The sequence below is a fragment of the Bemisia tabaci genome, chromosome 4, assembly GCF_918797505.1.
Source record: "Bemisia tabaci chromosome 4, PGI_BMITA_v3".
Taxonomy (NCBI): Eukaryota; Metazoa; Arthropoda; class Insecta; order Hemiptera; family Aleyrodidae; genus Bemisia; species Bemisia tabaci.
In genome coordinates this window covers 57,603,191-57,617,720 of record NC_092796.1, presented here as the reverse complement: position 1 = coordinate 57,617,720, position 14,530 = coordinate 57,603,191, and the positions used below count along the sequence as shown (strand labels likewise).

Genomic DNA, 14,530 nt, shown 5'->3' with positions numbered 1-14,530 from the left:
TATCAGTTGCGAGACGCGAGCGACGATACTTCAGACCTCGACGATAGGCGAACAGCTACTGGCCAGAGCGATCAACTCCATGAAAACGAAAACGGCGGCGGCGTGAGCCGGCGCTAGCGCGAGGGCGCCGCGCGGGGGGGAGTGAGAGAGAAAGAGAGCGACAGATGTTCCCTGCTGTTTAATGGAATAAGGACAAGGCGAGGGGTCGCACTACAATCGGAGGGAGAGAGAGCGCAAGTTCAAGGCGGGGAGCGCGGGGCAGGGGGAGGATCTGTTAGGGAAGTTGTAGAGGCACATGCGTAAAAAAAAACAGAGCCCCAGTATGGACCGGGGTTGCCGCCCCGAACGGATTTTTTTGACTTCGGGTCAGAATGAGGTGCGCGAGACGTTTAGATCGGCGGTGATTTTAATGGTCCATTGTAATAAATTAACGAGCTCATTCATAAAAATTTATTGGGCAGCATAATGTGCGAGGATTCGAGTTATCGCGCATGAATGGCAGTTTAATCGCGACGATTGAATAAATTATGACAGGTCGTCAGCATATTAATTTCGTCTTGAAGGGTGCACTTGTGCACCGGGGGGCTGAAAGTGGTTGCGGTTGGATTTGAGATTAAAGGTTCATGCGTTGCTAGTGTATTTTACGCGGTCTCATCGTGCACTACTTTGACCGTATTTTTGTCGAGAGATTAGCATGCTGCGAAGGTCTTGTGATATGAAAGTTGAAAACTTGCTTTGATTCAAAGAATCTTGGTTATTGGTATATTTTCAGGATAATGAAGGGTTGATTCTAGCGAACAATACTGATAGGCAGGCTTCTGCGCGCCCGAAAACACTTCATTGATTTGGGATGAATGAGGTCCAAATTGGGCGGTTCTCGATTGAGAGATTTATAATGGAATACCCGTTTTTCAACGAAGACTCCTTCTTTACCCATTGGAAATGACTGCGGCGATGATGTGTCTTTGAATTGTAAAATGATGATTGTTGTCCAGTTTGTATAGATTTTCTACTTAATTTAGCTCATTATTCAATTGCAAGAAATATTATGAGCTTTCCTGACACTGATTCCTTCCACCGAAAATTACCTCTACAAGGACTCCCGCTGATAGGAACGGTAAAAAAAAGGAAGTCCCTCTTCGTGATACTATCAATTAGACTACATTTTGCAATTAGGAACTACAACTTATGGCTCATTTTAGAAAAAAAAAATATGTGCTATTACTTTCCCTATGCAGATAAGTCTTTTTATGTATGAGCCAGAAATTGTAGTTCCTTGTTGCAAAAGTCAGTCCAATTTTTCTTAATTAGATTTCATCCTGACCTACAATTGTTACTGGTATTCCAGTAATGAAATTTTTTTATATAGTTTCTAATATTTTTCACCTTGGATGTCATTCTCATTCTGCGACTGGTGTCAAACCAATGTTTCTATAGATAATTGATGGCGGAAAAACAAGAATGTTCAGAAAGGTAAGGCCGTTTCAAACACTAAAAGCAGTGTTTGCTTTTGAACTATAACTTAGCCCTTTGTCAAAAACCGAGTAGGTAAAGCAGAAAAAGTTGTGGAGGGTTAAGGTAAAACAAAACAAAAAATAACACCCGAGGATGTGGGGGTTTCTCACCCAGCCACGGACCGCAAAGGTAGGCCACATTAAATAATAACATCACCTATACTCCCCTCCTTGATTCGTCGTTCTCCCCGCGAAAGAACGTAACTCCATTTCAATGTTGCCAAATTTCTCCTCGCAAATCGCGTATTAACGGGGAGAATTTTTGGAAATTCGGACTGAAAATTTCGCCGATTATTTCTCGGATTACATGCAAAAATCAGACAAATTTTGACTAAAATTTGCACAAGTACATTGTAGTAAAATAAGTCAATTGTTTAAGTCAATTTGGCAACCTTGGAATGGAGTTACGTCCCTTTGTCCGGGAATCGACGGATTGTGCTAGAAGAAAAATGCCTCTCAAACCTATCACTGAAAAAAAAGTGATTGGTGAAGCAAGATGATTCTTGAATTTACTACCTACATGGTTCTTTTTTTATCTTGATTCATGCGCTGAATTTCTCTATGAACAAGGGAAAAAGCGCATGGGATGGATAACTAAAGTATGAACTTAAACGCAAAACTTAACGTAACTTAACGTATGAACTTAAATACGCAGCATCATTTTTGATTCAAGAAAAAATACCTCTTGGCGGTTTTAGGTTTTTTTTCTTTTTTTCAGTACACACGTATGACATCTCAAAGTGTATAAAATACTCTCAGTGATCACCAAAACTTGTCACGTAATAAATGATGAAGTTTTGAACATGAGCTTTCTCGGAAAACTCAGTAAGTAAAAAATACGTTTTTTACTTATTTCAGTCTTGGCTGAAGGTAAAAATATTCACATGGCCTCTATCGAAAGAAAAGTAGCAGTGGCGAGTCGTGAATTGTCGATTATCGATATTTCCCCATTTGAAGCTACGGTAAAGGATCAATTATTATAATGTTCGTTGCGAGCACCCTGTATATCGATCTTTTTCCATTGGTTTAAATGGCAGCTCAATCGATACATTGCAAAGCACGCCACGCCACTGAAAGGTAGATGCCTGAAAGGAACTTCAGCCAATCCATCCATTTTACTTGGGTAACCACGGACTGGGTGCCAAGATCCTCGAACCCTGATGGTGTTACTTAAAATTCAAAACTCGTAATTTAAATTCGGCGATACGCCGATGGCGCAGGATTCGGATGAGAGAATTAATTAGATGTAATCAAATTAGCGACGTTGTCACGCCGGCGTGACGCGCGAGTCAAGGAACGCCGACCGCAGCGCGGCGAGGCGGCAACGTGGAATCTTGAGCAGCTGATAAATTATTACGGATAGGTTGCCGTAGTAACAGCAATTTGAATGCACCACGCGACAAATTTTATGAATTATTCATCCGACGGAAATCGAAAAAGAAAAAAAAATTGTGAAAGACCCCACGAGACTTTTCAATTCACCCTTTTGAATTATGCCACAGGTCAGTCATCGTTCCGCTTATGTGCACAAGGGCAAACATTTGCGAAAGCCGCGTTTGGCAGTTAAAACTGAGAGTTAAAAATAAGGAAGTCGGAGCTCGGAGAAGTACGAGAAGACTTGCGTATTTTTCGGTATTGTTAGCGGCGAAATTAAAGCCGAGCTTCAAGTGGACTGCATTTTGCGATTATATAGTCTGCCAATGCATTACCAAGTACAAGCCATTAGTTTCTCTAGGAACATAAGTGTTTTTACGGATGAGCAAAAAAATGTAGTTCCTTTCAAGGGGGCGGATTCAAAAAGGAATTACAGTATCCGTTTTGTAAAAGAAAATTGGGATGTTGACATCTAGCCTGAATGCTATATAGAAAGCCCTAAATCTCTCGGGGCTGAAATTGCAATGAGAATATCAGAAGGAAAGAAGTGTCTGTAGTGATTATTTACATTTTTGCGGTGACTGATCATAACAATATTTTGACAGAATCCTATATGTAAAATCCTCCCATTACTCATGACGAACCGTTTAAAAATGATGTCAGATGCCTCGAAGGGAGGAGAGCTACGCCTGCCAGACAAATCTTTCCGAAGAAGGGTGGGAAGGGAAGAGGGGTGACATGAGAAGGGGGGAGGGGTCAGATATTGAAAAAAGCGCCGTTCGTCATTTATGGACGGCCCCTATGAAATCGTAGCGAGACGGACTTCTCTTCTGGTTCCCCCTTGTTTGAGCCAATAACAACACCAACAAAAAAGGGATGTGAATTTTTGTGAACTCTGGGCGACCCAAAACTCGGTATGATTAAAAAAAAATTAACTTAATTCGAATTCAAATAAGCTGCGGGTATAGGTAACGGTAGAAATCAAATAAAGGGAACGAGTAAGTTAAAAAAACGAACCACTGATGAGGTATTATTCCGCGACGGGATAGAAGGAGCGGACTGCGTGAGTACATACCTGAAACAAGAACAATAGACATTAGCAAAGGAGATGAGGGATTAAAATTAGATTAGTATAAAATCAAACCCTACTCTTGGTACCTGCTATAACTTGTTTAGCAACTTTCAGAGCGGATGTAACAATTCCCCGTCTAAAAAGTGGAATATATCGCGGATTTCCTGATCAGACCTACAGTTTACACATAGCCGGTTCCAAAAACGAACCTGCTGAAATTTGAAAAGACAAAAACCCACATGAATCGAAGATCAATTGAAAAACGGTGAATGAACTGACTGCTTCGTTCTGATGATTATCAGGTTTAAAAATCCGCTCTTTGCTGTGTATATTTAGTGCCTAACCAACTTTGATTGTTTAAAAATGTCGGCATTTTCGCGGCAAAAATCATGGTATTCATTTGGTTTGGGTTAGGGGCGCAGAAAAACTATATGATTAGCCGGAATTCCAGATATAAATATCGTATTTTTTTTTATCTTTCAGACAATTTTTGGGCGCACATTACAATTGTCAATTCTAAAAGCGTTTTTGATGTTTATATTATCTGGTCAATAAAAGCTTCTCTATTATTCTGACGATTTGAAGTATAAAAAGGTCAGTAATGGGAGCTCAGGTGCAACAATATAATCCTTGAAGTGGTCTCTTAGTGACAGAAGAAGAGATTTCCTAGATTTTTTTATTCCCTGATGAATCCTGGTGTTCCCAGTTTCCCCGGTCTTAGACACCATGCGCAGCCCACTTACACGCTCGCTGCCTCTCCAAAAGTCTGAAAAGCACATTATCCAGGTGAAATGATCCTCTCCCCCACCGGGGAGAAAGAATCAATCAGGAAACGGAAAGGCTCTTAATAGAACCTACGATTGCTTTCCGGGGCCTAAGCGCCACGCGTTCCGGATGAAATATGACTCTAACCGAATCAAAAGTCGAGAAATAGTTAACAACTTGACTGATCGATTGGGGCAATCAAACAGGTCTGTCGACGAATCGAAGGCAGGAGGAAAGGAAGAGGAATAACAGAGCGGACCGGAGGGATAAAAGAAAAGGGGGTCATACGGGTATCTTGAGAAAACCCGAAGAAACCGTTGGGGCTGAACGCTCACCGGACAGGAACAGAACCGCGACACCAGCTGCCCGTAATCGGAAATAGCGATATACGTATATCCTATCGATAGCTACCTCTCTCCGCGCGTGAAATATCGCATGAGATACCCATATCGAGGGGGCCCTAATCCCGATTCCGCATGTCGGCGCCCCGCTCACGTAACAGCGTAACTCAATCCCCACGTGAGCCCTGTTTGCCGTATAACTTGATGCTTTCCGGGGCTCATGTAGAAATGGGTATACGCATTTGCGTCATAGGGGCGAGGATGTGTGGCATGTGCCATCACTCGACGCGGCGCGGCCGACAGCTCCGTTTCATTAATTCTTTTCCCTCTCTGACCCAATTTGGCCCTCAAGCCCTATGCTAATGGAAGAGCGTGATAGAATCGAATAAAGGGACCGCTCGAAGGAGACGGTTACGTATCGTCGTCGGTGTGCAGATAAATCACCGAAAAAAATATTGTTGATAGGTTGTGTTTCGGGCGGTTGTTCCGGTTATGCGATCGTCGATTCGCGGACAAATGCTCGCTTTCTTTTTCCGTCGCGGTGGGGACCGCTGTGAAAGGGCGCAAAAAGATCCGTGTATGAATATCGAAGAATCGTGTTCGGATGGTTAAGCACGGATTAGTTGAGATGCAATAAAAATGGGCCCGACTTCTAAACTCTACGCCGCCGCAAATTAGGGACCGCCGATCCTCACGCTCTTTTAGAGTCTTGGTGGAAACCAGTGAGAAAGGGCGAAAAAAGATCTGTATATGAATATCGAAGAATCACGTTCGGATGGTTAAGCACAGATTAGTTGAGATGTCATAAATATGGGCCAAAATTCTTAACTCTATGCAGCCGCAAATTAGGGGCCGTCCCTGAATTGCACACTGGAAAAAAACACATTGTATCTACGGTCCAGACCCTTAAAAACATCGACAAGAAAAAATACTCTTGATTCAATCGGATTTTCGGTTAAATCAAGAACCAAGCCTCCTGATTTAAGCGGATTTCCTTTTGATTTAAGCAAAAATCTAATTGAATCAAGAGTATATTTTTTCTTGTCAATGTTCTCAAGAGTGCTCAAAAGAGTTCTCAAGTTTGTGTTTTTTTACCAGTGCATTACGTTTTGCAAAAAGGAGCCAAGAGCATTCCAATGTTGCTAGGATTATACAACATAAGAGTACAACTTAAATTCTTTGAATACAATTACTGAAATCAGGCAAAAAGTTATATTTACAATGGTCATTTTTGTTTTAAATTTATAGTTCATATTGGGAGTACGGATAAAACTTGTTTACGCATGATCAGTTTATATTTGCGAGGTAAAAAAGTTGCACAATCTTAGCGACATAGCAATGCTCTTTGTAAAATGCAATCCAATTGCGTATTTACCATTTGCGAATTTACCATTCCTTCACGCTGAGTGAAATGCAGCGTGAAGGAATGGTGAATTCTACCAATCTTTTTTTTCAATTGCAATTCATGACGTTCCATTCCGTTACAGTATTATCACGGTTTCATCCGACTTGGTCCCATCAATTTTGAAGCACGTGGAGCGACATGGGCCAATTGCGCAAGTCACGGCTTACTGGCAACAAATGAATGAGATGTGTGAAACCACGAGGTTCCTCAGTCTAATATTAATCGCACGTCATCAACCGGACGTTTTATAATCCCTGCTACCTGATTTTATCCATCATGTGGTAAATAGTTAGGCTTGAACCTTTTTTGCGAGATGCATGCATCATCGATGCGATTAAACGGAAAGTAATATAAAAGTAAACGATAGCGTGATGAATAACCCCTTTTATCGATTTTTTTAAGGGCCAAGAAACCTGAAGTTAAACTTTTTTTTACCACATCCATGAAATTCGAAGTTGAAACTCAACTTCAAAGACAAACAAAAGTTACTAGCTATACAATGCACTTATATCGATAAGGATAGGACAAAAGAAACTGCCACTGCCTAGTGGCGAAGCATGGATTGTAATATCGATATTTCCCCATTTGAAACTACGGTAAAGAATCGATTACTAAGGTGTTCGTTGCGAATATCCAGTTTATCGATCCCTTTTCCGTTGGTTTAAACGACAGATATATGTATCGCAATGTATTGCAAAGCACGCCACGCCACTGATGCACTTCAATCATGAGCCATAAATCCTAGTTTCTTATTCCAAAATGTAGTCTAGTTGTAAGCCACTGCCACTGAAACGGACTATGCATAATAATTCGCATTAGGGATGGTAACGACCACCGTATTCTTCGAGGGCATCATCTGCGTATTGTTAAGGTAAAAAAATGCTTTCCCCCGATCTTCACGCATCGATCATTAAAACGCCACACTCTGACGCGCGCAACTTGAAATACGGTAAATATTTTCCACGCCAAGAATTGACAACAATGCGGTTGATTTTTACCCGACTACTCAAAAAGCGTGCCCGAACATGACGAAAACCTCAGGGCGCTGTTACGGATTAAGTGAAGGACAGCTATGATTTATAGGTTAATCCTCAGGGGCCAAGGAAGTGTAAACAAAATAATCTTGGAAGGAGCTCTTAAATTTGGATGGTCACGGGGGATGCTGGCTGAATATCACTCTGATTCGAATGGATTTTCAAAATCGGGGTGCTCCAACAAAAGAGAGGCGCGGCACAAAAGAATGATTACTTTCGTTGATGCAGATGTCCACTCCAATAAATCGTTCCCGTATCCAGTTTTAATTGGACAGCACCGAGAAAAATAGGAACCAGGATTTGCGGGAAAAACAGGGGGTGTGCTAATGTGCTCGTTAGTTAACGTTGGGGAGACCTATACACAAATTTTAAAGGGAATCCTACCCACCAATGATTAGGAAGCGCACCCCCTGTTTCCGTACCAAGTCAGTTTCTTTTCACTATTCTTCCCCCTTTGCCTTTTCAATCAACGCATGCCTTTCTCACTTTTGACGAACAATTCCATTACTTGGGCTTCGATCAAAAGTCCTTAATAATCCCCGGGATCATAGATCTTGAAATTTATTGCGATTAACTTCAGAGTAAGAAGTTTCTCGGGCAAAAATAACATTCGATCGGCTCCATCAATCTGTCATTTGACGCTCGGCAAGAATGGTAGGGTTCATTGAAAATACAAAAGAACTAGATGAAGGGATGATGTTCGTGAGTCATCCCTAGACAGGGGGAAAACTCGTCAAACGGACAAGAATTTATCGTGTTGCGAAACATTCGGAAAAAGCGGGTTTGATCGTGAAGCAAACGAACTTTACCATCAAAACATAAATCGCCTTCATTTCCGCGTGATACCAGACAACTACAGTTAGCACTAATAGTTTCGTCCTTAATATCCGTTCACCCTGTTGAGCTTGTCAGACGTCCAGGGTCATAAATCAATACCACTATGGATGCAAGAGATAATGGACCACTAGACAAGGTACGAATTTCAGCAATCTGATAAATGTTTCTTAACTAAAATTTCACGTAGAATGCGACGCGATCAACGACAATTACCGAAATCAACTCCTTCCAAAGATATTTAATGATTCTTGATGCGTGAATTCAAACCACCCGCTCATGAAAACTCAATGCTCTGCGTGATTCACATCGTGCGCTAAACGTTATCATGACAGTCTCTGCGATATAAAAATCTGGCAACCTCAATCTTGACGCTTTGGCTCAGCTGTAGCAAATTGCTTATAGTTTGAACAACACATGGTGGGAAATGAACATTGCTCGATTGAGAAGCTTGCTGAAACCGTTGTAGTGCGCAATTTGACTCGCGTAGGGTAGAGAATTGTTTTTCTTGTGACTGGGCAATTTAAACTTCCCGTGACCAATGTACAGTAAAGTAACAAAGTTAGGAGTTAATTTCAGTAGTTTTCGTTGCGTGAATCGTGTTCTACGTGAAATTCAGGCAAAGAATTATGTATCGGAAAAATCCATTTGATCTAAAAAAGCAAACATAGAGAACTTTTTCAGATAAAATATTTTATCGGGAGAAACGAGGCGACGTTGAATTGCTCATGCGGTGTCCAAACGCCACATGGGCTTTTTCAGCCCTATTATTCATTACCACAATTATTCTAATGCGAGTTCGAATAATCGTGCCAAACACCGTGCAGCCGGCCGGCGCGGCGCGGTGTTAAACTTACACTAGCGCCTGCAAGACTGTGGGAATACTTCACGGATTGCGCCAAACAGTGCTGTCGGCGCGAAACGCACTAGCGCCTACAAGACTGTGAAAATACTTCACGCATTGCATGCACAGCACGGTGCACGCCTGTATCTCAGATTTATTCTATTGCTAATGGAGAATTTGCATGCAAATTTTTTATTGCTTCATCTAAAAGTGCTTAAAGAGCTGATTTCACGGTATTTTTTATAATTTTTTCCTGGTACGGGAAATAGTATAAAAATAGATTTAAAAGTGAGAAAATGCACCGCCTAGTGACGTCATCTGGCGGCATTTCCCATTTAAACACATGTATTTTAGCAGACTAGATAATTTTGTCATATCTTCTCCAATAATTGTTCAATTCATGAACCAAGGGTATCCTCGTGTTCAGTTCGCTAAGTAGTTTCCACTTAAACACAAAATTCATCAAAGTTCAGACACCTGCAAATTCTCTATTTGTGCTGATGATTTTCATTTCCAGTGATTGATGTTTGCTAGTATGCTATTGATGCAAATTGCTAATAGTTTGAACAACACATGGTGGGAAATGAAAATTACTCGACTGAGAAGCTTGTTGAAGCCGTTGTAGTGTGCGATTTGACTCACGTAGAGCTTTGAGTTTCTTGTCAGCGGGCAGTTCAAATTCCTCGTAAACAATGTGAAATAAAAACGTTAATATCTTCGTTTGGAGTTTGTTTCGTTAGTTTCCGTTGCGTGAATCGTGCTCTACTTGAAATTCTGGTGAAGAAACATGTATCAGAATGCTTAAATTCGTACCTTGTCTAGTGGTCCATTGTTTCCATGACAAAATTAGGGAGCCTGAACTGATAAAATCAGCCTGTCAAACCAAGCATACAGTTTTAACTATATGTATTCACGGAATGAATACATAAGTACATAATACTATATGCATGACAAAAGATGGAAAAATGGACCGCCCTACCCGTTTCTTCACATTTCACGAGGATTAATTGGACGTATTTCTGCCAAACGGAACTATGTGCATTGAGGTATGAGCCCTGGGACCCGTTAGAATACGTGCATAACAGGGCTCACGTCATTATGCACATAGTTCCGTTTGGCAGAAATACGTCCAATTGTAATCCTGAACAGACACTTTCTGCTAAAAATGGGAAGTATGTTTATCATTAGAGCTTTCCCGCTTTGTTTAATGATAAATTTCAGAAGCTGTCATCGCAAGTCCGTAAGACATACCGTTTCTGGTAAGAGTATCCGAGTATCCAGAGGTGACAATCGTCAGCCTGGCTGCTCAAAGCTTAGTTTTAAGAACCGGAAGCGGAGACCCAATAACGGCCCGTTTCAGACTTCCAGTGTCGTGAGGCGTCACAATTTGCCAGTAACGAGCCTCGACGTTTCCAGCTACTCGGAACGAACTGGAATCGAATAAGTAAAATACTCTGATTTATTGCGAAATTTGGCGAAGCAGCCTTCGGTCGGACACGTCTTCGAACGGCAAGCACGGGACGCACGTATTCCGTCCCGCCATGACGATCTTGCTTAAGGTTGTCACTTCAACAGAAAATGGACTACTTACAGTTACACTGTTAAAGAACAATGAGTGAAATTCAGTGCCAAAGTCCACGTAGCGCCCAAAAAACCCGCGTTATATGAATGCGAAGTGGAATTGGACTGCATTTTGCAATTTGGAACTATAAATTCTAGCCCGGTTTAAAAACAACGTATATGCCATTAATTTCCTTATGCACATACGTGTTTTTCAGATGAACCAGAATGTACAGGTCCAAATTGCAAAATGCAGTCCAATTAGCACCGTAGAAGCATGTTACACTCCGCAAAAAAAGGAGATTCCCCTCCGCAATAGTGTAAGTAACTCGGTAAGGAGAATTGATACCCTTCCGTAGTCATATCACCTGGGGATTTAGGGCGCTAGATAGACTCCGGCGCGGAATTCTACTGAAAAAATTTTAACAGTGTATTAACATCAGAACATCACAAAACAATTTCCTCGTCCCAATCGCGTAAGACGGAGCGGCATAATGGTTTGAAACAAAGAGAAATTAGCATTTGGGGTGATTTCTTCCCGAGTTCCAAAAGGGGCAGAACTGGCGTGCGATGGATCGCATCGGTTAGCTTTAAAATCTGTACACAGATTAGATTTCCGATTTTTTCACAGAAAGAATACCGATAGCTCTTGTGCGTGAGTCTACGGTATCATCCACGAAGTAAAAATTGCAGAAATAGCGAAAAAAAAAATTTGCCCACACTGAAAAAAAAAAATTCTTGAGATATATTATTTTTACTTTAAACGTCGTTTCTTGTCTACAAAAGTTGGTTTTTCGTAAGTTAAAGTTTCAGTTAAAAACGATAGCAAAACAGCGTTTTTTTAACCAAAAAATTTGTCTTTGCGTTAAATCCGCACGGATGTCAATAAAAAAAACCAAACTTTGTCTACAAGAGACGACGCTTTAAGTCAAAATAATATCTCAAGAAAAAATTGTATTTGACACAACAACTTCATTAATCCCCGTATAGAACACAGTGTTTTTTTATTATTATTTTTTTTCACAACCAAATCCTATTTCAATCTCTGATCACGCTTTTATTTTAATCGCTGATAATTTTTTAGACTTATGTGAGGGAGCTATCGTTTTGTTGGCTAAAAAGTCAAAATCTGCCAAGATTTCTGCCTTGCTGACAGTCAGTCTGCCTGTCTGACTGCTTGGCGGGCTAAATAAACCCACTAGTCGGAGTATATTTCACCCGCTCAAGTTTGATAATTGCTCAGATTCTGGCAACGTCGCTTGGGCGGCCAAGTCCATGGTCAAGGAGCTATACGTGACCGGCGCCCGAATCTCCTGCCGAAGTTCGAAACGAGCATCTACGCAAATTTGATAAGTTGGTTCGGCAGGAAACTCGGCTGCCGTCACCGCTATATAATGCGGGGGGAGGGGGGGGAGGGGGGGGGGAGGTGCCGGCTGCGAGTGAGATACGGATTGCGCCGGCAGGAGACACGCAATCAAGTGCAGGAAGCACGCAGGCGGATATCTCAACTTTGAAAGTCGGAGCTTTTGCCTCCTGCCCAATCCTAGCGCGCAGGGATACGGGGTAACCTGAACCCCCCTCCCCCTAATGAAGTTTTACACAGCTCACACGAGTAGGCACCCTTTTTTGCACACGAGAAGGTCGTGGAGGCTATGTTAATGTTGGAAACATTTTGCAATGGTATACCTAGCCAAGTTAGGTTTAAATTAAGTAAATTAGATGTGTTTACTATTACCCCCGAGAAACCAGTAACATAGCGAAAATAGGGAGGCCTGTCCCCTCTACATGTAAACTTGGCTGCTCCCAAGATGTGTGAGGGATGTTGCTAAAAAAAGTACGTAACATAGGTTTCATCTTTAAAATCTTAATTGGATTGACTTTTTGCTGAGAACAGCTCAAAATTGATCCTGGGACGGCGCAACATTTCAAAATTTTCCGGGACAGGCCCACTGGACCCCCTTCGATGCTTAGGAAATCCCCCAATTTTTTCTTTGGAACTGGGGGAGTCCCGCAGATCCTCCGTGAACCATTACCAACGTAGCTGGATAAAATTTTCAGATGTAGGGGTTTAAACTTTCTCATATAGATAACAGACTTTCTACAAAGCTAAGGAAATACTTTATTCGGCCGCATAGAGCGCTGATTGTTGACGAATTTCGGTTCCTAAAACCACACGGTTTTGAAAACGATTAGCACTGTGAGTGCCGATGTGCATTCCAATGTATCGATCTCAACAAAGTTTTGGATAAAACAGTGCCGGCTTGAAAAAAGAAAAACAATATTATAACGTAGTAAGCTATGAATAGGGCTTCCAAATTTCATCAGACTAGATGATTTTTTTACTTCTTTTTTTCTCCAAAATTAGCTATCAAACTTGCACGAATAGCGAAAATCAACGTCAGATCTGACACATTGTTTGACGATCCCTTCAGCTCAGTGCTAGTTTAAGAATAAATCCGATTAAAAAAAATACGAAGAACAAGAAAATATAATTATTTGAAGCTGTTCTCCCCTAATCTTTAACAATCGCTCACTCGCTCAGTGATGCGTTTAAATGAACGCCGCCTTCAGAGCATGTTAACATGCTTCTAAGAGAAACGCTTGTTGCATTCAACCGAAACGAAGGCGCTTTCAGCTGAGCGAACTTACTTCACAGCCTTCACGCCAGATTCGGAAAAGTATCCCATTTTCGGAGAAGCAGGACAGGTAGTTCTCAAATACTCAAAAAAGGGAAAATACACCTGGAACAAGCAATATTTTGGCGTTTTTAAGCAAAAGCCGCCTGACTATCAAATACATATATTATCCGTAGTAGAGAGAGAATTTTTTCAGTACATTCGTTCATTCGGAGCAAACTTTACGATTAAACTTTTCACGAGAGATATATTGACAACTCATTATTTCCTGCAATTTTAATTTGTCGTTCAGGTAGCAGCACTTAAAAGAAAGTATGATGGTTAGCACGACTAACAATATGCGTAGGATCCTTTTTCTCGTCGGCTTCCTTTGTAGTTTATGATGTGACATTGAAGCAGATCTCATTTTCCCTTCAAAATGCTAGCCACCCTTCACTTTGTTCAGTCTAACTCATGGTGTCTAGAATTCTTGATCAAGCTCATTTCCTGATTTTCCTATGATTTTTCGGAGCTCATTCCCTACTGAAAGACCGAAATTTTTGCCCACTTCCCCAGAATTTTTTTGATAAATGCTTTATGATTTCCCAGGGTTTCAGATATAAATACAGATTTTTTTTCATCTTTCAGCCGATTCTTTGCCGCACATTATAATTTATGATCCTAAAAGCGCATTTGATGTGTCCGTAATCTGGTCAATGAAAGCTTCTCTATTATTCTGACGATTTGAAGATTCAAGAGGTCAATCATGGCGGCTCAGGTAACATTAAAACCTTAAAATAGTCTCTAAGCGACAGAAAAGGAGATTCCCTGATTTTCCCGGAGACTTCATTCCCTGATGGGTCTCGATGGGTCTCTTTTCCCTGTTTTAGACACTGTTGGTTAAGGTGATTCGACGGTTGCCATTTTTTGTGTCAGAGCGACGTGCGATATATCGCATCGATTCGTTCCATAATTTCAGCTACCTACTAGTCATTTTTTTCGAATTTTGAAATCGCACTTCTGTTGTCGTGAGACTAAACAATTCACGTACCAAATTTGACGAAGAAATTCAACGTAATAAAGGCAGGGTTTTTTAGAGGAAAAACTATAGCATTCGATATGGATATCGAAACTGCACTCGAATGCGATATTTCTCCTCTGAAAAAACCCTG

General features: G+C 41.2%; 1 protein-coding gene across 1 annotated transcript in view; it reads right to left on the bottom strand.

Moving 5' to 3' along the window:
• CenG1A (Centaurin gamma 1A) overlaps positions 1–14,530 on the bottom strand; it is a 124,799-nt gene that overhangs the window by 88,816 nt on the left and 21,453 nt on the right. The gene's annotated exons all lie outside the window — the stretch shown is intronic.